The 25,094-nt window shown below is 28.3% G+C and overlaps 1 protein-coding gene across 3 annotated transcripts in view; it reads left to right on the top strand.

Moving 5' to 3' along the window:
- Positions 1–456: 456 nt before the first annotated feature.
- dachs (unconventional myosin-IXb-like dachs) overlaps positions 457–25,094 on the top strand; it is a 109,615-nt gene continuing 84,977 nt past the window's right edge. The window contains exon 1 of one of the 3 annotated variants that reach the window (XM_085660949.1): positions 457–566. The gene's annotated coding sequence lies outside the window, so the exon portion shown is untranslated. The remainder of the gene's footprint in view (positions 567–25,094) is intronic. The other 2 variants (XM_085660948.1, XM_085660950.1) reach the window with 2 other exon arrangements.

Below are 25,094 nucleotides of genomic sequence, written 5' to 3'. Positions count from 1 at the left end.
ATTTATTTATTTTTATATTATAATTATTATTATTATCATCTTCGTCATCGTCATTATTATTATTATTATTATTATTATTATTATTATTATTATTATTTTTATTATTATTTTATTATTATTATTATTATTGTTGTTGTTATTGTTATTATTATTATTATTATTATTATTATTATTATTATTATTATTATTATTATTATTATTATTAAACGTCATGAAAATTGGAAGAACAGGAAAGTGAGTGATATATTTTTTTTGTTTCTTTTTTATTTTGCTTTTGTTTATTATTACTATTTTTTTTTTTTTTATTTTTCTTCAATCAATAATTCTTCTCTGTGACCCACGATGAACCGAGATGAGTTATCATTTTGGATATCGTACTTGGGATCATTTTTGTTTATCTTCGTGAAAACAGATCGATGCAATATAATCTATCGTAAGATTTTACCCTGTTATTTTAGTGCTTGTAAAAAGTGAAATCAAAAATTGGTGTTGTTCGATAGTGATCGCCGTCGGTGGTGTCGCTCCGGAAGGATTCCCGGAGATAAGCATGGAGATATGAAAAATACGTGAGTACATCCCCAGTGTTATCTATCCTATAGATCTTACAGGCCTTAGATACCATAGAAGTAACGAGCTAGAACGAAAGTCTAGATCGTTTTCTTTACTCGGATCATTGACTTAACGAAATTTCGACTAAAATTCTTTAGATCAAAAAAATCGATCTACTTTTCAGATAGTTTGTGGTTATATCGTTCGTGCGACATTTCCAGATAGAGATTAGATTGAATCGCGGTAAATAAGAATGATATGTTTACGAATGTTCTTTTTTTTAAATTATTTTCTATCAAATTAGACAACGATGTTTAAACATAACAACACTAGTATACAATTAAAATGATATAAGATTGAAAATTGATAAAAAAAGATATTTCAGACGAAAGTTACTTGTTCTTTTTTTTCTTTTTAAGTTAGAATACGTTGCCATTATAAAAGATATAGATGAAAAAAAGGAAGAAAGAACGAGGTTTGAAATTGACCTTGAAACATTCCATTAAATAAAAAACAATTAACGCCGTAACATTTATATCATGAAATCATATTACATTTGTCTGTAAAATTTTTCTTTAAACGTATAAGTTCATTTAAGAAATAAGTTCGCAATGTTTTATTCCGTACACCCAGTATATTAATTGTATCGTATCATATCGTATATATCAATGAATTACAGTACTATAACAATTAAACAAGTCTTCTTAATAAGACGATCTATAGTATACTATTATACTATATTAGTGCTGTTTGCTTACAATAATATTAAATTATATTGGTATTATTAAAAGATGGTGTATTTAAATATAACATATATATAATCCAACATTAATCAATTTAATAGATAAATTGATTAATAAAATAAATTCAATCCTGATTGCATAGGTCATAAAGAATCTAATAGGATCGCTAATGGTTAATAAACAATATAAAAGTTAAAACCTAATTAATAATAATATATCTAATCTTTCTAATAATAGCAATGTATTTCTAATATATATAAAATAATTATTTGAGAAAAAAAATGATTAATTACAAAAAATTACACGTTTACAATCTAATTCAATTGAATTTTTAAATATAAGAGAAAGAGAAAGAGAAAGAGTGAGGAAGGGGGAGGGGGAGGTGGGAAAAAGAGAAGAGAAATAAAATATAATTAATTCATACGAATTAATAATAGAATATAACCATAATACAATAAATAAAAATAAAAAAATAAACAAATACTACAAACAAAAGGAAAATACAGAGATTTAAATTCCTTGAATGATGAGAAGTATAAATGAGAAAATAGAAAAATATAAAGGATGTGGGAGTGACCGGTGAAATTTCTTCTTTGATTTGCATAAAACGAGTGTTCGATTTGATCGAGACTTTAATTCGAAAATTATACGTTTAATCGGCAGGCGGATACAGCCCATATATATATATATATATATATATATATATATTTATATATATATTTATATATATATATTTATATATATATATAATAATAATAATTTTTATGTATATACATTATATAAATTATACTTATACATATATGAACTATATATATATGTCATATGTATATATAGAATTTCTACCTTTACCGTTCCCAGCCACAGCCAGTAAATATTCATTAGATGTACTCTCTGCACCCTGCCTTTCTCTCCATCTTTCATTTGCATATCACAATCAACGTCATATCATTGTCGAGTGAGCCGAGTGCATGGCTCGATTCCAGCCGAGTACGATCTCCGATCGATTCTCTATGAAAACAAAGGACATTGCATTGCTCGCGATTAATCGAACAGAGAATAGCTTACTTTCGATCGGAAATTTATTGAATTGGCTAATGTTTGAATTGTCAATATTTTATATTTAAATCTATGTATTTATTATCTGAACGAAAGTAATATAATTTAATACAGATGTAAGTCAACAACATTTTAGTATAATATAATGCGATACCAAATAAATGTCAATAATATAGTATAGTATTATATAATAATAGTATAGTATAGTATAATGATCTATAGTATGGTATAATAGTATATAGATATTATAATAAGTAAACAATAATATTTGTTTGGCTAATAAATAATGTAGAAATTTGTAATATAAAATAATAGTATTGTTTATTGGCTCAGCATAGTCATGATTTATAATATTTTTTAACATAGATATACCTCGCCTAATGTCGTCGTTTCTGTAAAGTTTTTCTATATGATAAATTGTATATACAAAATTTTTTTTTTAAAAATATATCTATATATTTCGAAATGTTATTCTGTCATGGAAATGAAAAACGTATGAATTAGATCATTTTTATAATTACAAAAATCATTTATGTCATTTTACATAATTTTAATTTAATCAATTAAAAAAAGAATTATTATTCTAATCATTTAAACAATAATTATATGATTTACAATTATATCATTCTTATGATTAACAATCATCTTGAATTAATTATTTATATCAATTTAGATTAATCTAATTAAAATCTAATTTTTTTTAGAAAGACAGATATATACAATTTATCATAATTAACACTTATATTTAATTGATCATTTATATCATTTTAAAAAATTATTTCAATTAAAATCTAATTTTTTTAAATGTCAAATATATGACTTAGATCATTTTCATAATTACCATTTACATTTAATTAATCATTTATATCACATGAAAAATTATTAGATTAAAATCATTCATTATAATCAAATACTCTAAAAAGACAAATATACGACTTACAATTAAATTACTTTCATAATTAGCATTCATAAGTAATTAATCATTTGTATCGTTTTAAAAATCATTCTGATTAAAATCTGATTATTTTGAATGAGAAATATATCTATACTACTTAGATCATTTTCATAATTGTCATATACATTTAATTAATCATTAGTATCGTTTTACAAAATCATTTTGATTAAAATCTGATTCTCTCGAAAGAAGAAAAGTTAACTGAGTTATATCATTACTCTAATCAATCGAGACGTTATCATTATGTTAATGTTTCTTCTTTATTTTTTTTTCTTTTTCTTCTTTTCTCTTTTTGCAATTCTTTAGAAAGAAGAAGAAGAAGAAGAAGAAGAAGAAGAAGAAGAAGAAGAAGAAGAAGAAGAAGAAGAAGAAGAAGAAGAAGAAGAAGAAGAAGAAGAAGAAGAAGAAGAAGAAGAAGAAGAAGAAGAAGAAGAAGAAGAAGAAGAAGAAGAAGAAGAAGAAGAAGAAGAAGAAGAAGAAGAAGAAGAAGAAGAAGAAGAAGAAGAAGAAGAAGAAGAAGAAGAAGAAGAAGAAGAAGAAGAAGAAGAAGAAGAAGAAGAAGAAGAAGAAGAAGAAGAAGAAGAAGAAGAAGAAGAAGAAGAAGAAGAAGAAGAAGAAGAAGAAGAAGAAGAAGAAGAAGAAGAAGAAGAAGAAGAAGAAGAAGAAGAAGAAGAAGAAGAAGAAGAAGAAGAAGAAGAAGAAGAAGAAGAAGAAGAAGAAGAAGAAGAAGAAGAAGAAGAAGAAGAAGAAGAAGAAGAAGAAGAAGAAACCTGTTTTGTTTTCGAATTCAACGACCGAGAATGCCCCGTTAATTTACTCCATGAAAAGAAGAAGGAGAAATGTGAGAGATTTGTAAAGCAGTGCGACGATGGAACTTCTCTCTCTCTATCTCAGAAAACTACTAAGCAGTATTTTCTATTCGATTTGTTTTTCTTCTTTCTTCACTGTTTTTTTTATTCTTCTTTCCTAAAACGATCGGTTATCGAAGAAGATACCTACTCGACGTCCTTTCAAGGACCAGAAAGGCAATTCTCGATAGAAGACATCTTTCAATGGCCAATTTTTTTTTATACATTTAAAAAAATTTTTTTTTCAAATCAGTACTCCTTTCCAGTTTTGTTATCTCTCTGTCTGTCTGTTTCTGTCTCTCTCTCTCTCTCTCTTTCCCTCTCTCCTTCCTTCTTCATTCATATATATTCCTCTTTTTCTCTTAAGCGATTAAGCGATTAATCAAAGACGAGAATCGCGTTCAATTACTCGGCATCGAGCACCTACTCTCTCTCTCTCTCTCTCTCTCTCTCTCTCTCTCTCTCTCTTTCTCTCTCTCTCTCTATCTATCTCTCTTTCTCTATCTTTCTCGCACATACATACACAGTGGCTCAGAAGCGAAAGAGAGAGATTAGAGTCAAGCTCCAATTAATTATCACGCTCGTATCGCTGTTTTTATTCGTTCGTGGCGTCTCGTCTCGACGAGACGAGATGTCGTCTTCGTCTTCGTCGTCGTCGTCGTCATTGTCGTCGTCGTTGTCGTCGTCGTAGTTGTCGTCGTCGTCAGAGAAACGGTTCTCTTCACTGCTCATAACTACTCTTGCTTGCATAACCAGAAAGAAAGAGAGAGAGAGAGAGAGAGAGAGAGAGAGAGAGAAAGAGAAAAAGAGATAGATACAGAAAGAAAGAGCGAGAAAGAGACAGAGAAAAAGAGATAGATACAGAAAGAAAGAGCGAGAAAGAGACAGAGAAAAACACGCAGAGACAGAGATAGATATATATTGATAGACGGACAGTTAGAGAAAGAGAAAAAGAGATAGATAAATAAATTATTGATATACCTATCTACCGGGTGAAATATTTAATTCACATTTTTAATAATTTTTGTATATTATTAATTATTATGAAGAAAAAAGAAAAGATAAAAAAGGTAAAATAAAAATTGAATTGTAAGATCGATAAAATGGCAGATGAATAAATTGACAAAGAAATGAAATGACAGAGAAAAATGGAAGATGGGGAAATAATAATCAACAAAATGGTAGATGAAAAAAAAATAAGCAAATAGAACAAAGTGACAAATCGAAAAAAATAGCGAGACCGACAAAATGGCCTATTTGTCATTTTGCAGAAAAATGAAAAGGCAAATAGATAAATTGTTTGTTTTAGATAATAAACGGACGATTATTTAACAATGCATTAATTAAACTTCGATTTATTAGAATGTTCGTTATTATAAAACTGATTGCTTGCATGACTATGAGACATGAAACAGAATATATATTCAAATATGTATACATATATGTATTTGTATTTGAGATTATATTGTATAAATAAAATACAAGCACAATTCAACATAGCACAATTCAAAAGAAAAGGAAATACACAACATCATTCATACAAATTCAGCAACAAAATTTAATTGAATATCACTTTTTTTGAAAATATCAAAATACAAACGAAATGGCAGAGAATTAACAAGTAGATAAAAAAGTAACAGACAAAAATAAAAAGTCAGATAAACAAAATGGTTGAGGGAGAAGATAGCAGACCGATAAAATGGCAGAGACGTAAAATAAAAGGGAAAGAAAATGACAGGGGAAGAAATATTTACTAATTTTTTTTGACTCTGAAACCTTAAGTTTATTTGAATTCGTTCAATTTGATAGCATTTTTTAATATGTAATATGAACTAAGAAAAGAATTTTCGTTCTCTTTGTTGATCCTCCTAATTGGCTGGAGCGGAGTTTGATGAAGGAACGATGGTTCGAGTTCCACTCTTGATAACTTGCCAATGAGAATTTTGGAACGAGAATCACGTAATGATTCAGTTACGAGCTTATCGTCCCGAAGTTGATTAATAATTAGCTTTCGATACGTTTTAGATTCGTACGAGTTGATATTTCTTGCAATTTTATTATAAGACGAAAGTTCGAATTCTCCTTATTTTTTTCTTCGTTTCCTTTCCTTTTTAATTTTTTTTTCTTAGCTTCTTTTAAACAATATCTACTAATTATTAGATATACATACTGTTTTTCTTTTAACTATATACCATTTATATTATAATCGAAATTTAAGATCCATTCTGTGTCACACGTTTATAAGTGTTTATAACGTTAATTAACATTTGCATATATATAACAATATTTAATATTTATAATTTATTATAGATATATCAGACATATACACATACATATATATATAATATATTTTTAATACATAATTTAATTTATTCCTTTTTTGTATTATGCTCAAAATTTCTTTTAAATTATAATAATAACAACAACAACAATAATAACAATAACAACAGTAATAATAATAATAATAATAATAATAATAATAATAATAATAATAATAATAATAATTATATAACAATAATTATGATTCACATTTTGTCAAGTCTCTAATCTATAAAATTTCTAAATTATGTTTTACTTTAATTCAATAAAATAGAACGATAGCTTAATAGCATTGTATACGTTTAATAAGTTCCATTCACCAGACGTTTATTTAGTTAGGTATACGCGAAACTTTACGACGATATTAATCTCTCTCTCTCTCTCTCTCTCTCTCTATATATATATATATATATATATATCTATATATCTATATATCTATCTATATATATATATATATATAAATATATATATATATATCTGTTTGACTTTCTTAAGAAAAGACCGGATAAACATGACGGCCATATTGGAGAGCGAGTTAACGAGCATGAATTTTCTCAACATTATCAGTACAGATTATGCGGCTCGTGAAATGGAGGCCGCCCTTTAATCGGGCTTATCGACAAATTCTTTGAATTTCCAAGCGGTTCGGTTCAATACGACGACGTAAATGTTTTAAGACAATACGAGAAGCTTGATATCAAGACGATGTTGTAGACTTCGTGGAAGTAGCGTCGGAAGAAGAACTCTAAAGCAAGATAACAAAGAAAGAGAGAGAGAGAGAGAGAGAGAGAGGGAGTGAGAGATAAAAAGAGAGAGAGATAGATAGAGAGAGAGAGAGAGAGAGAGAGAGAGAGAGAGAGAGTGCAAGAGAACATTCAAATTTTCGTTGAAAAAAATGTTATATGTTAAATTACATTCTTTGCTGAATAAGGATTGCGATCATGTGAAATTACGTTTACCTTTTTATTTTATTTTATTTTTGAGACTAGAATTTCATAGCAAAGTTATATTCGTAAAAATTAAGTAGATAAAATGCTTAGATTCTAATTACGTAAATTTAAGTTTAAGACCGACAACAGTTCGTTCTTTTTTTTTTTTTTCTTTTTAATAGAATCGATTCTATCTCTGATTACTTATAGTTAAATTTTGTATTTATTTTTTTTTATCTCAGACGAAACAAAATAGACAAAATTTCGTTTAGAAATCTTAGAAACGTAGATTTGTTAGATATATTTACAAATGAGAAGACATAACATATATATATATATGATGTCCCAATTTCTTCTTTTTTTTCTTCGGTGTCTAATTTTACCAGCACATAAGAAAAAATTAATAAACTATTAATTTTATTTAATTAGCTAACATATTTTCTTATTTTTTACTCGTAGAATATGTTCGATAAAGTTTTGCGAAAAAAAAAAAACGAAGAATTGTGACACATCAGGTATACTTATATAGATATATCCTATGTAAAAGTGTTTTCGTTTAAAAATTTAACATAGAAATAGGTATTGTTTAGTAACGTCAAACGTTAGACCGTTTGTCGATCTAACGGTCAGAGTTGTTTATCCTTTATAGGAGGATCCTTTAACGTCGTACGCTTTTATTTCATCCTCGTTTCTATAGTTCTATCCTATTATCGGATAGACGAGAGACAAGCGTCCTACGATTTTCCAGGATGAAACATCCGTCTGAGTTGTCGTGATCGTTGTTCTCGTAAAAACGTAGAGCCCCGCTCGTATTCCATTGAGGTGTCAAGCTTCACCAGTGATAAACGTCCGTTCGAATCGTCGATTGGAAACATTGCCGGGGCTTCCAGCTATCCTTTCTACAGGTGCTCCCTTTTGACTTTTGACACCCGCTAGAAACTTCGTTTCTTCTCCTTCAAAGAAACGGACACTCGTTAGCGCGACCTTCTCGCACTGTCATTCTTCTCTTATCCTTTTTTATCTTTTTCTTATTCTTTTTTTCCTCTCTCCATCTCTTTCATTTTTACAAATATCATTTTTGATTCTTGATACTTTTGACGTATGAGCTTTGACTTTTGACGCGAATTCGATCGAGTGAAAAAATGTATACCTGTAACTTCTTGTTAACGTTTTTCTTCAACATATATATATATATATATATATATATATATATATATATATATGCGTGCGCGCGCATATGTGTGTATATGATAATTTTATGATAATTTTTATTTATTTATTTTTGTTTGTTTCTATTTCTCAATTTCTTTTCATGCATATTCATTTTTATTTTTATCTTTATTTATGCTAATTTTTCGTCAATTTTTATTTATTTTTCATTTAAGTCTACCTTTTTCTTTACACATCAATTTTTCTTTATATTTTTCTTTTTATTTTTATTTATGTTAATATTATTTCAATTTTCATTTTATTTAATTTATTTTTGTTTAAATATATATTACGATCAAAAGGATTCGTAATTTTTGTGTAAAATTACATTTCTTTTTTTCGTTTTCTTAAATTCTAACATTATCTATTAATTATTTAATGTAACATCTAATTTTGTATATAACTATAGAAAATAATATATTCTTTAAATTATAAAATTATTAATGGCTTAATTTTGTTTTTGTATTCTTAGCTGATATTTTATTTATTTATTTATTTATTTATTCATTATCGTTAATATAGGCATAGATAGTACGTATAAATGTGAAAATTTTTGAAGTTTTTTATTTTCTCTTTCTTCTATTCTTAACGAATATTTAGTCATATAATTTTTTTTTTTTTTTATTTATTCATCATCGTTGATACAAGTATAGGCATAGGTAGTATATATAAATGTGTAAGTTTTGGAGTTTCTGTTTTTAAATGAAGTTTTTTATCTTCTTTTTTTTTTGTTTTCATTATACTTTTGTTTTGTATATCGTTGCTTTCCGGTGCTCGCAAGGAGGCGACAGTAACGACCAACTGCATCGGCCAAAGCCGTGCAGAGAAGGCAAGAAGATAATTAAAATTCGTTGTTATCCGGCTAATGTTTAATTCAGTATGTTTATTTTAAACGTGCGAGACACATATGCATAATGCCGACGCGGTACGCTTTACCATGGTTAATGAGTGCGGACGAATTTAGAGAGAGGGAGAGAGAGAGAAAGTGAGTGGAAAGGAGAGGAAGAGAGAGAGACGAGTTAGTAATTCTTAAAAACGTTTCGATAACTCGAAGGGCCAATTTATTTTTATAAAGTTTCAAAATTATTGTCATAAAAGTATGACGTATTTATCTAATTTAAGAAATGAAAAAAAAACAATGTAAAAATAAAATTTCTAACTAAAATTTCCAAGTTGAAGATTCATAGTGAATTTATTTTATTAAATATATTTAGCGTAAATTCATCAAACAAAATCAATAAGTAAAGAAATATTCTTCATTGTTATAAGTATAAAAAAAAATCTGTTTTATGAATTTTTCGATTTGCATTTATTTTTTCTAAACATTATTTAAGTTGTCGAAGTGAAACTCAATAACTCAGTTGGCGTTATTAAAATAACTAAAATTATTTTGTATTTTATTTCTTTTAAAATATAAATGCATCAGTAATCTAAGTGTCCGCAATAATTATCATTATTATTATTATTATTATTATTATTTTTTTTTTTTCTTATTATCTTATTTTTCTTTAATTCTCAAAGCGTAATTAAACAATATGTTGACGTTTTTAAAGTGACTAAAATGATTTTATATAATGAATTAATTCGAATTATAATTACAAAATATATTTGTAATATAGTTGATGATATATATTCGTAATATATCTATACGAGATATATTTATAAATAAATATATACTACAAATATATTAATACTTTTTTTTTTAAATCTAAATAAAATCCTGTAATCCATAATAATAATAATTACTATAGTATTTATATATAATAATAGTAATAATAATAACTCAATAACTACAATAACAACAATAACAACAATAACAACAATAACAATAATAATAATTTATATAAATAATATAATATATATATATATATTATAATATATACATATCCATTATATCTATTATATATCTATTATATTATATTATTTATATACATTATTATTATTATTATATATTAATACTACTAATAATAATTATTATTATTTATATTACATATCATTATTTTTATTCAGTTCTTAAAGTGAAACTTATTGTTAACAATGGTGTCGGCGTAAGTTAAAGCTAGTAAAATAGACGTATTTTATTCGATTGGATAAATTCGAAGGAGAACTCGTAGAATGGTCGAGAAGAGGACGGTTTCGTGGATAGCCTCGGATTTCCACGTACACAAGAGACAATAAATTCGTCGCGTTGGAATACTTACGTCGGCACGTATTCAAGCGATTTTCTCGGCTCTCTTCTCCCTTATGGTCCCCATGCAAAAACGAGCGGAGCCTGTAGGAGAAACGATAGAATCGTTTTCTTCCGTCGATTTACGATCTTTCCGTGGCGTTACGTCTCTTCGATCCTTCTTTCTCTCTCTCTCTCTTTCTTTCTCTTGTGTTATGCCAAACCGGCCCTTAAGCGGATCAGTCTTTCAGTCCTTCTTCTAAGAGTGAAATCCAAGACGTTTTATGGTACGAACCATCGACTCCTAACGAGACTTCGAAACGTCTTAAGGTATCTTCTTCTTCTGTTTCTTCATTTTCTTCTTTTTCTACTTACTCCTTATTCTTCATCTATTCACGGGGTGTATAGGGTTATTATTCCCCAAAGCTTTTCATCTAATCCTCTTTTAATTTCTTTCTTTCTTCGATTTAACCTTTGCTCGTTAGGTCGACTCGCGATTACTTAGTTTTCAAACTTTCGAGGACACTTATTCAAGTGTCCATCATGGTCATCATCATCTTTATTAGAGTGGATGAAAACATTTTGAAACGATTTGCTTTAAGTTACGAGTGAAGTGTGAAATAAAGAGAAAGCAAGAGAAAGAGAGAGAGAGAGAGAGAGAGAGAGAGAGAGAGAAGAAAAAGAGAAAAGAAAAGAGATAACATTACTTTTTATGGTACTCATTGTATACTAATAGAATAATCAATGTTATTTCTCCTCCCCTCCTCTCTCTCTCTCTTTCTCTCTTTCTCTCCTTTTTTTTCGTTTTTTTTTTCCTAATATCGAGACAAGTTTGAATAGGATTGAATTGAGAAAAAAAAAACGATGTTACCTTTTCGTTATATCCTGAAGAATTCTTAATGGATCTCGAGATCATCTTAATAATCCCCCCCTACTTAACCGCTTATCTTTATAGCCCCTGACAAAATTCGCGGCTATGGAAAAGCGTAAAAAGCTTTTTTTTCTTATTCTTTTTTCCTTCCGTTTGTTCTTTTTTTCCTTTTTCTTTTCTTTTATTTCTCAAAACAAAATGACTCACGTTGAATTTCTTATCGGTAAGACTTTTCTCATCGTAAAAACGCATCTGCCGGTATATTACTTTTCAACTGACCGAACGAAATAAACAAAAAAAAAAAAACAAAAGGAAAAAAAATAAAGAAAAGAAAAAGAATGAAAAGGATCATTTTGACGATTCAACAAAAATAATTTAATTTCTGTCAGTTTTATTTTAAATCACCCGGTATATATTCGTAAGTAGCCTCTCGGTAGTACTATACAATACATGTACAATCGTCTCTATAGATGAGTACGGTATTCAGAAGTACGTATCTATATATATAGATACCTATTTATATTTATATATATACATATATATACATATATATATATATATATATATATATATATATATATGTATTACCTTCGGTTCTTTCTTTATTCTATACATGTAGTACTACTGTACTTATGTATAAAAGAAAATGCCGATAGATTCACAGAAGATTACGCGTGTAAAAGGACTCCTTGTGAAGAGTTGGTCCGCGAACTTGCGATCAGTACACCCGTTACATTCTAAATACTTGTAAGCATGCCATATTACCTGGGCAAGTTCAAACTGTATTACAATACAATAGGTCCAAGCGGTGAGCCCTTTCTATGTTAACCTTGTTTCTTCTTTACCATACCATTGATAAGCTATATAGGGTGTTCCTTATTTTATTAGATACTAAGGGATATTTATTTTATTATTTAATTTATCTGAATAAATTGTAATTAAATCATATAAAAAGAATTATAATGATACTTTTGTTAGTTTATTAAATTGTTACGATATATGAAGGTTTAAATTTTAAAAAATATATTTTAAAAATAATAATTTTTAAAAAAATATTATTGATTGTATTACGTACGTTTGATATTTCGTCTTATTAGAATGATGATACCATTAATAAATTAATTTTATTTTATTATATAATAACGAATATATATAATAACGAATCATATGAAATTAATGATAGCTTATTAATACTTCGATGTTTTTTATTGTTTATTGCTAGTCATTAAAGGTTTCTACATTTACAATTTATATTATTTACTTTTATTTATTTATTTTCTTTTTTTTTCTTTTTTTTATTATAAAAATTTACACTTAAGCGAATTAATACCTATCAAGTTAATGGGTCGATCATATTTAGAATTTTTTTTTATAGTTAGCATTTCTTTCAGTTAATATTCTTCGTTTAATTTTAAATATACTTAATTCTATATAAAAATATTCTAATCTCATAAAGTATGATAAATTGTATCGATCGAAAATAATTTTTGTACCTTTTTTTCATCTCTTTTTGTTTCTTTTTTTTTTTTTTAAGGACACTACATATATCTATAACTCAGTGTGCAACTTGTTAGACTATGTTAAATCGATGAAATTCTTGAATAAAATTCATCGATAGTAATTAAGAACAGGACGCTTTCGTCGTAAAGATACAGAGAGAAAGAGAGAGAGAGAGAGAGAGAGAGAGAGAAAGAAAGAGAGAGAGAGAGAAAGAGAGAGAGATCGCTCTAAACGATAACTCGAACTCGCCGATCGGAATGCAAATAGCGGCCTGCCGAAAATGGACAAATCACTGTAAGCACACCCCCGTTGGATGATAATTACTAGTCGATCGTTGGGAGTAGTACGGTGGGGTGCAATTCTGTTGTCTCGTAATCGTCGTCCCTTCGAATGCAAATGCTGTTAAGGATCTACATAAGATGAGAGATTAACCGAAGTAAAAAATAACACGCATATGTGTGTATATGTGTCTATGTGCGTGTGTGTGTGTATGTGCGCACGCGTGCGTGGGTATACTGAGTATGGTAAAAAGGGGAAAAGAGGGTTGGAACACTGGCGACTCTTATTGCCACGAGGAGCTTCGTTACCTTTAAGGTTAGCATACACCATAAGGTTTATACACTATAAGGCCATTCGAATATTTGCCATTTAATTTACAACAAAATATTACATATGTCCTGCTAGTAACCAATCGGACATCGGGTGATTTTTCCTTTTTAATTTTTTATCTTCTTTCTTTCTTTCTTTTTTTTTTCTTTTTCTTAAAAATCATCGAAAGATCTTAATGCGAAAATTGTTAAATAATCTTAATGTGAAGATTATAAAATTTATCGAGGAATCAAATTAGAAATGATTAAGAATTATTATGTATGTAGGTATAAATAGATGTTCTCTCTCTCTCTCTCTCTCTCTCTCTCTCTCTCTCTCTCTCTCTTTCTTTCTTTCCCTATCTTTCTCCGCCTATTTCTATGGAGATCCTTTTACTTTCTATCCTTTTCTATCGTTTTACTCTTTACTCTTTCTCTGTCTCTTTTCATTGAGAGGTCCTCCACATGTTCAAGAAAGGCAGCTCTCTGGTCTGGCAAGGAAACTCTTCGTACTGTCTATTCGTTCCAAGCTAACACGGTGCCTTAAAACGACGATGTCACGATAACGATACGTATGGCTCGCTAACCTAACGTCTAACGTGGGTAGACTTCTGCTAACACACTAGGGACTACATATATGCGCATCCTGGTGCAACGATAGCCTCGGTCGACCAACCCAACAATCTACCTCTCTCGTTCTCTCTTTCTCTTTCTCTTTCTCTTTCTCTTTCTCTTCTTCTTCTTCTTCTTCTTCTTCCACTCCTTGGTGCCTACTTACAAGCCCCATATTTACACGCGTACGCGATCGTACGTACTCCTGAGGCTCTCTTTACCGACTAATCTCTCATCTTAGATCGCATTCCGCCCTTCTCCTTTTCCCTCTCTTTCTTCTTCTTCTTCTTCTTCTTCTTCTTCTCCTCCTCCACCTTTTTCTTTTTCTTCTTCTTCTTCTTCTTGATATTCTTCTTGATGTTCCTCTTATTCTTATTTTAACTTGGTGTAAAAGAAGCGGGACGTGCGTGAAATTGCACCTCAACGAATAAAAAATCGGTGATAATGCAATAAGACTCGATGAAACGTTGCTTTTCAAATTGCAAAAAAGTGACAAGTGTTCAGTTGGAATTTCATGTAGGCTTTTAAGTTAACTTAAGGTTGTCTGTTAATGTAGCCAATTTAAAATTTAGAATTAGGTAATTCTTTCTCGAAAATTTTCAATATTAATCGATCAAATGAGATTTATCATATACTGAGACAATTTATTAATCGACTGATAAATATCATATTGAATCGGATAATTTGATAATGCCCATGTATCCATTTCGTTTCGATAATGTCATATTTTTATTACGAACAAAAGTAAAGTAGAATTTTTAATTTAACGTAACCAATCATTATCTTTCGATCGTTAAAAACATGAAAAGTGTTTATCTTGAAATTTTATGTTACCTTTAAGTTAACTTAGGATTGTCGTATTTGATTTTAATTTAAGACTAAATATATCATTCTCAAATATTTTCAGTTCTAATCAATGAAAATGATTTATCGTGACTTTATTAATTACGATAAATAAATCTTATTATATTAAATGTAATTATCAATGATATCCAAATGTATATTTATTTTGAATCGTGTAATAATACCTCTTTTGTAATAGTACCTCTTTTTATATTTTTACATTGCAATCTATTTATAATAGAAAATAAAAAAATATTTTTCAATTTTATGAATATAACACAACAAAATTAATGATAGATGTAGATCAAAGTGATAGAAACGAAAAAGAGACATAATCAATTCCAATAGAAAGAAAAAGAAAGAAAAAGAGAGGGAGAAAGAAAGAGATAGACAGACAGAGATAGAGAAAAAGAGAGAGAGAGATGAAGAATAATGTTTAAAGAGAGATAGATAGAATTGAAGGGAGCATGGAAGTCGACTAAACCTTAATTCTTGTCGCCTTAACTTATCTCGCGACAGATCGTGATCGCTCGAGTGTGCCTATCTGACACCATGAAACATCGAGATTTAATTAGTCTAAAGTCACGTCACACGATAGCTACATAGTTACATTACCGGTTTCCCTCTCTCTCTCTCTCTCTCTCTCTCTCTCTCTCTCTCTCTCTCTATTTTTATCTCTTTCTCTGTTCTATATTATTCATTGATCGTTTCGATTCATTGAATAATTATACTAACGAATGTTCGTTTAAAGTTTTCCATAATTGACAGAGATCGAATGAATCTAATGTACTTTACAAATATGGAGTTTTGTTAACAATTTATTTCGTTATATTAATGAAATTTTATTGGTATCATTTTTTTTTCTTATTTCGTTTCTTGTCTTATCATTATTCTTGTCATATTATTATTCACAGAATGATAAGATATACGATTGTAATTTTGGAATAGTGTTTTTTCTCTCTTTTTTTTTTTTTTTTCTTTTAAATCAAACACTAACAACGAGTGATATTTTTTTTTATTAATAATCGATAGAAAAATATTAAATATCTCATTTAATTTTCGATCTTTGACATTTAAATTTAATTTGATTTTATCATTAATTTTTTTATCAGTAAAGAAGAGTCGGTGAAGAAATGTGTTTTGAATGAATGATAACACGTATCGTAGGATAAACGTTAGGATAGTAAACATAACGCAATATTATTGAATTAATGTGTAAATTACGCAAAACTGATTTCGAAAGATGAGCTTCGTTGATTTTGAATGGCGTATCCAATTGCAGGAACAGCAAATGGCGAAAAGCTGGTGTAGATTTCGTACATTGATAGATGTAATACATACATATCTAGAGATATATGTACATACATGTACATACATGTGTATACATGTGTATGTGTGTATATATATATATGTGTGTATGTATGTATCTTAGTACGTGTGAAGTTGTGTCACACGAGACTCTAGTTGACGTCGACACACGTCTCGCTTAATGGCTAGGCGATTTACGTTAGATCATGTTGTCCATCAACTTTACGTTACCTTCAATGGACTCGCTCAATGGTGTCAATGCGAGCTGGAAATATGTCTTTCGTTGAGATTATATCGTTTTATCGCGTATTTCTACGAAGGAAAATACGAGTGGAGATTTATTTATGAACACAGTAGGTCACTAAGCTGATAGACACGTTAGAATGTTAGATTGAATATAATCAAATCGAGTATCTAACACATTGATTTTATTCTACACGCAAAGTAATCTATCTGATTATAAAAATATTTCATTATTTTATTGGATTGATCATTAATAATTAATTTTTTTACAATAATTTGCATAGTAGGATAATCTATCGTAGGATAGTCAATCTAATATAATATTTAATATAATTATTTTTTAAATAATAATATAAAATAAGTATTAGGTTGGAAGCTATGAAACGGACGTTGAATGAAAATAAATAACTAAACAAAAACGCCCGTTTCATAGTTTCCAACCTAATATATATATATATATAAATATATATATATATATATATATATATATATATATATATATATATGTATAAATAATAAACGGGAATATTGAATATAAAAATTTACATAAATATACAAAAATTAACAAATAATTATGCAATTGTAATATACTCGTATGATTTAATAATTATGTTACATATTGTATTAACAAATAATTAATATTCGTATATAAAAAGAATATTTACAATAATTAATTATTTGTAAATATGAAACTTTTTATTTTCATATAAAAACTTTTTTATTTCATATAAAAATTTATATATGATCATATTAAAATGATACAATTAATTTCATTTTCATATAACAATTTCTTTTATTATCGTAATATTATAAAGTACTAAACAACGTTCATTAAATTGAAAATTCTATGTAAGAACGTGTATATAATATATGAGGAACTGATATTCGTATTATGTCACGACCTTGAGTTATGAAGGTAGTGTCGCGAATGAACCATTTGTTGTTATTATCCTAGACTCGAGATTGGTTACGTGACCTTTTTCAAGGTAGTCGTTCAAAGACCGTCGATAAGGATACACCCTCTCTCCGTTGCTTTCTCTTTCCTCGAACCATTATGAAGTTTAAGTATATTAGATTTTATAAGTTTATACATTATAATAATATTATAATATTTCTTTTTAGATAATATAATTTAGTACGAGCTAATACAATTTAATTTAATCATTATGATTTATTTCATTTAATGTCATTCATTTTATTTATTCGTTTCATTTATTCATTTTATTGAATCATTATTATTCATTTCATTCAATGTTATTCATTTAATTTGTTTGGTTCGTTAATTCGTTCAATTTAATAATTTCATTTTATTCATATAATATTAATCATTATTTTAAAAATTTTTTAGAAGACTATTTTCTTCTTTAAATTCGTCTAATTAAAATTGAATTATTGTTTACTGTATAAATTATATTTTCTTTGTCTCAAATATATATATATATATTCATATTTTTTACGTCTCAACTATATTTATTAATTTTTCACAAATTATTATTCATTGCTCGTTACACGGATATTTATTTAAAACTAACGTAATTATACGTAAGTGTTATATTACACGGGTTCACAAGTATCTTTTATCGCCGACTCGTTTATGTAAAATTCTTGTAGAGAGTGGTCTTGGTTGGTTGGTAATGTATTTGGAAAAAAAATTTTCCTATCGAGGAAGGAATCGCAACGGGAAGGAAAATAAGCACTCGCGGTAAGACGTACAAAGGTTGAGATGGAAATGGGCGTAGGTAGAGAGAAAGAGACAGACGGACATATAGACATACGAACAGACAGATAGATAGAGAGAGAGAGAGAGAGAGAGAGAGAGAGAGAGAGAAAGAGAGAGAGAGACATAGAGAGAGAAAGATAGAGAGAGAAAGAGAGAAAGAGAGCGAGAAAGAGAGAAAGAGAAAATATCGTTTGTCCCTATGCACAAAGCTGACCATAGTCAGGTGCGAATACGTTTAAATTTGAAATTCAGTTACATCGCGGTTGCGACGCGCCGGGAGGTCCTGTGTCGTAAATCCAGCGGTAACTTATTATTTTCGCGTAGCTACGTATGCGGCTGTAACTTCCGCGATCGTTTCTCTGGACTTCGCGACTTCGTTACGTTCAACGAGCAAACAAACTCCATCTCTCTCTCTTTCTCTCTCTCTCTCTCCTCTCTATTTTTTTCTTTCTCTCTTTCTCTTGCTATATAGACCTATATACAGTCTCAACAAAAAGTGTCCACCAGGATTATTATCAAATCTTGTGATTCATACCTTGGATTTCTATTTTTTTTTTGTTTCTATTTTTTTTTTTTTTTTTTTTCCTATAGGAATGCTTAAAATCCGGTATATATATAATACCAAACTGGCTTCAATAGGAGAACTTCAACAGTGTATAGTCGAAGAATACCGTCAGATTACAACTGATCTATTGAAAAATGTTTGACGTAATACTGAGGAATAGATTTTTTATTATTGCATGGAGATAGACGATACATATGTTGAATATTTAATAAAAAAAAAAATTGTTCTCAATTTGAAACTTTCAAATGTATTTCCTCAATTAAAAGAGTTCAAATTAAGAAAAAAGAAAAAAAATAAATAAAGTAGGTGCTGTTCTAAAGAAAATTAAAAGATCTTTTAAATGATATATCATTTAAGCTTGTTGCCACTTAAGATTTCTGAGGGAGTACTCGAAAGAAGGATTATTAATTCACTAAAGTAGATAAATTTATGTTAAAAATCTATTCTACTCGAAAATAAAATTTACCTGTCTCAGCGTCCTTCGAAAAAATTCATTAAATTTCATAATAATAATTATGGTAGATATTTTTTATTGAGACACTCCATGCATATATATATATATATATATATATATATATATATGATTATTAATAAAAATAAAATATATACCTGTAAAAATAAAATAATATAAATATACATACTTAAAATATATAATTATATTTATATATATAATATAAATTATTAATTATATATATATATTATATATTATTTAATATAAATTATAAATAGATATTATTTATTAAATATATGTTTTAATTAAATATATATATATATAAATATATATATAAAGTGTATTATATATTGTATACTATATATTATATGTCTATATGTCTATATAAAACTATTGTGATTATTAAATATGAGTTTATGAGTTACATTTGTAACATTATTTTAAATAATTCATATAATAAATTCATTAAAGATGAATCTAAGTGAAACAATTTTACGTGAAATACGATTTTTAAGTGATCGATAATCATGGGTAAATCTTACTTATGAATATAATTTTAAATCTTTGAATATAGTATCAATTATATGTAATGATCGTAATATGATTTTCAAACATATAATACAATACATAGGTATGTACGTATAATATAATACATAGGTACTACGTAGATATATAAGATCGGATATACGAGGATACAATAACGAGAAGTTTTGTAGTCTATATTTGTTTCGATCTTCTTCGAAATTTGTTTTTCTTTTCTTTTTCTTTTCGTTTTTATTTTTGTTTCCTTTTTACTTTATTATTATTTTTATTTTATTTTTTTATTTTTTTATTTTTTTATTTTTTTATTTTGTTTTTAAAGACTGCCGAGCGAGCGTGTTTTCAGGCGTTTGGTGGAGAACAGAGTTCGAAAGGGAGGGACCTCGGCATTTGTCTGACCCTCTAATTATATGGTATACATCGTGTACATCGAGCGAAGGGAGGTCGTCGAGGTCAGGGTTCTGAGGGAACTGGTGGAGAGGGCACACAAAACGCGCCACGGCGCATCGAGATATATCGAAAAATTGGCCGTAGCCGGATATCGACGCGGCGGGTAGCCGACTACAAAATTTACCGGCCGACAAATAATAATTATTCTCGTTTCGTGCTGGCTGATCCGATGTTCGATGCGCCAAGACTGGTACATTCGATGCAAGAATTTTAACATTATCCGCTAGATTTATCAAATTTTTCATTCATCGATTAAATTTCTAAAGTATTAGCAAAACAATATATATTTATAAATATACATTATATATATTATCATATACGGTGAGTATATATATATGTGTGTGTGTGTGTGTGTGTGTGTGTGTGTGTATATGTGTGTGTTTATATATTAAAAAAAAAGAAGAAAAAAGCGATAGATTGATAATGCATCATTGTATTGTTTGTTTATTGATAATTATTGCTCATATTATAAATATTGGATAGCTATTTTTTTTTTCTTATTTTTTTTTGTTTCTTTTTTGTTTTTTCAAATAAAAACAGAAAACAATAGTCAGTTAAATTTTACAAAATTAAATAAAACGTTGAAGGATAGACTATTGCCGGATCTATAGATTGGATTTATTTATCAATTGGATATACTCAGGAACAGAATATCAACATTTAAAAATTTATTTTAGAAAAAATGTGATTTTTAATTAATCGAAGAAGTGAATATTATCTTACGAGGAAATATATTTTTACTTATATATACATACAATAATCGATATAAAAATAATAAAAATAATTTATAGCATAATCGTAAGATATTTACCACATGTGAAATGTTATAATTAGAAATAAATTAATATTAATGAAATATTATAAACGAATTGATTTCCAAAATATTTTTTTTTTTATATTCGAAATTCCCTTCTTAGAAATTGATAGCATTTTCAAGTAACTATAAGCCAAGTAGAAAATGGTAACACTTGTTGCGAAGTTGCGAATTACAAATTGTCCTCTCGCCAAGAGACAAAAGTCAAAAACTTTCGGTTATATTACCGTTCTGAGAATTCACTTTGGAGTTCTTTCTCATAGCTTATCTCGTTAGCTCATCTCGTTTGCTCATCTCATGTAAAATAATTAATGCTGGGGTTTACCTTGTGCTATATCCGTGAAAAGTCGAGGACGTTTTAAGTTCATTATGAAGTTTTCTGGTATAGCTAATGAGGAGAGTTGGTATTTCAAGAAGTTACATTAATTAATATTACATCATAATTATATTAGGATGGTTATAAGTAATAAACAGTTTAATTAACGATCACTATAAAAATTACCTTTGAATTATATTATTATATATTAAGCGATGTCATAACACTGAATATTATGATGACAACTGCAAACTAATTAATAAGATATATATATGCGTTTCTTTCTCTCTCTCTCTCTCTCTCTCTCTCTCTCTTTTTGTATATGTATGTGTGTGTTGCATATAAAAATGTAATTTTAATTAGATATTAGGGCTTGAGGATATGTCAACTTTATGGACGCGAATACTTACGGAACTATTCGAAAGTTTCGGATAATAATTTCACTTCACCATTTCTAAAGATAACGACAAGCTAATCGAGAATTTGTAGTCACGTAGACGACGACGACAACGACAACGATGGTTTGGAGAATTGACTCTTTCTCTCTCTCTCTCTCTCTCTCTCTCTCTCTCTCTCTCTTTCTCTTTCTCTATCGTTCGTTCTCTCCTTTTCTTCCACTCTTTCTCTCTCACTCTCCATGAAAATTTATCTCCTTTACGATATTCGTATTCCAGAATGATTCAAGAGATTTTTGAGTTACTTAGAAATTTGAATGATTCGTGCCCAGTTTTGGAAATTTGTTTGTCTCTGTCGCAAAGATTTATTCATTAAAGGACTCAATTATTTAATCTTATTAAGAACTAAGACGGCCTCGTTTTGATCTTATCAGAGATAGAAAATGTGTCGATCTGATGGTTTCTTTTTTATTTAAAAAAATCTTTTGAAGTATTATTAAATTCTAATTAGAAATTTCTGATTAGAAATTTCCAATAGAAGATTCCATTGTCTCGTATGTCCTTGACTAATGACATACGAAAACAATGATTTTTTAAATAAATTGTTACATTTTTCGTCATTTACTTTCTAATTATTGTTTACTTATTTTTTTTTTAATTTAAGCAAAATTCAATTTGTAGCATGTTAATAAACGATTAAGGGTTTTTTATTTTTTTAAATATATTCTGATACATTTTCTGATATACTTTTAATTAATGTAAATTTTCAAATAAATTCTTATATTTCTCAACATTCACTTCTTGTTTATTAAATCTTTTTTGTAATCTAATCATGAGGAAAATTAAACTCGTAGAACTTTAGTAAGCGATTAAGGATTTCTTGTTAAAAAAAAAAAAAAAAAAAAAAAAAAAAAAATGTTCGGTAAAAATGATCCATACTCGATTAGTTATTTCCTTCATCCTGTATTTTTTTAATTGATCTCATTTTCCAAATAAATTTCTACATTTCTTTACATTCACTTAGTGATCACTAAATTTATTTCGAAATAAAATAGTAAGAAAAATTAAACTCGTAGAACTTCAGCAAACGATTAAGGACTTTTTGTTTATCGAAAGAGAAAGAAAAAGAAAAATGATCAATCTCAGATTAGATATTTTCATCGTCTCGTATCACTTTAATTAATGTCATTTTCCAAATATACTCTAAAATGTCTCAGAATTAACTCCCTAACTACTAACATAAGTTCTCTTTGAAATCTAAATAGAACTCAACTTGTAGCACTTTGGTAAGCTACTTTGAACGTGCTTATACACGTATCCTATTAATTAGAAATAGTCGAAGTGTATCCTTAAACGCAGAAGGTCGTTAAGATAAGGATAAAACTATGTGAAAGCTTTCATTGGACACGGTACGTTTAACATTTCGATTTAGTGAAAATAGAAAGAAAATGAATTCTGATCTGTAGGATAGAATTACTCTACCGTGTAAGCATTACGAATGCTTTTGAAAAAAAGATGACGTATGTTATAAAATGATGATAAAGGGCGATTTAAAAATAAGGAAGGGTGCATTCTCATGATCAGTAATCGTAGAACATTGACTATTGATTGATATTTTCGTAGGATTCACGCCTGGGATTATTGATCGATTGTCCCGTAGGATTCAAAAGAAACATTCTTGAAGAGTTTTTGGACTTGTTCTTTCTCTCTCTCTCTCTCTCTCTCTCTCTCTCTCTCTCTCTCTCTTTCTCTTTTTCTCTTTTTCTCTTTCTCTTTGTCGAGATGTTAAATAATAGCGATCCTTGAGATCATCATTACCCAGTCAACAACACCGTAACGCATAGCCGCCACTTTACTCGACGAATCGAAGCACGTGTCTTACTTATTTCTTTTTTCTTTTTTCTTTTTTCTTTTTTCTTTTTTTTTTGTCTTCCTTTTTTTACCTCGATTATATGCATTGCGTGAATTCGGGACCTATAATCGAGAGTTCTCTCTCTCTCTCTCTTTCTTTTTCTTTGTCGATCGTCATTCTTAACTTAATTCTCGAGTTGAGTTTAATATGATCGGTGTAAAGGTAATATCAAAATTATGGTGGAAAACTGAGGAGTGGAAAAATTTCCGTAGGAGGGAATTATTTTTTTGAAAGAAATTTTGTTTCTTTTTTTTCCTCGGATCGTTTCAGATTTTCAGACACTTAACTATTTTTTTTTTCTTTTTAATGTCGTTCATAAAGGAATTATGTAGAATTATTTTTTTTTTTATGTTAATAATGTAAGATTCTATTCGACTTTTTGTCTTTTTTTTTTGTCCTTTTTTGTTTTCTTTTCCTCAATGCAATTTACAATGAAATTCTTTAACCCGTAATCGTTCGATCAATGATGATTTTTTAGCTCGTAACAATTGTACTATTTATTGATTTATTATTCTATTATCAATGATACCGGAATATTAGTGATAATTTATGTCGACTTTTATTTTTATGATAATTTTTTTTTTTTTATATCATAATTTGTCAAATATTTTTCTAGATAACGATGCGCGTCTTATAACTTTTTTCATTATGACGAACTTTTTGAAAAAAAAAGAAAAAAAAAAAAAAAAAAAAGAAATAGATTGACGAACTTTTGAAACAAAAATAAAAAAATGAGAAAGGAAAAAATTAAAATTACTTAAGTTGAAAAAAAATTCGTCCTCTCTGAGAGGAGTATAAATTATCTTTCGGAATCCATCAGAGCTGGTGATAGGTCTTCATAAAATTAAAATCAGCTCGTACGCTGGAGGCTGTCCTCCGAGTAACAAAGTCGTTAAACTTTCTCGAGTTCGTTGTAGAAATAAACACGTCGGAGCGTGCGATCGGTCGACCTATATTGACTTGGAGTTTGCCAGCTGACGTATAACAGCGGATGCTATAATAAAGTCTTAGCTTTGCTCGATTACGTGGACAAGGTCGTTCTGCTTCATGCGGAACTTGATTTTCTTTACCTTCATCTCGGTTCATCGTAACTTTTTCTTTTCACTATGCGCGTATGCTTTATTTTCTGCTTTGTTTTCTTCTTTCTTTTTGTATTTTTTCTTTTTACTAAAAAACTGTAAACAAATTTTTC

Source organism: Vespa mandarinia, chromosome 13 (assembly GCF_050613455.1).
Source record: "Vespa mandarinia isolate Hongniang chromosome 13, ASM5061345v1, whole genome shotgun sequence".
Lineage (NCBI taxonomy): Eukaryota > Metazoa > Arthropoda > Insecta > Hymenoptera > Vespidae > Vespa > Vespa mandarinia.
The sequence above is the reverse complement of the archived record's forward strand: the minus strand, read 5'-3'. Positions and strand labels throughout refer to the sequence as shown.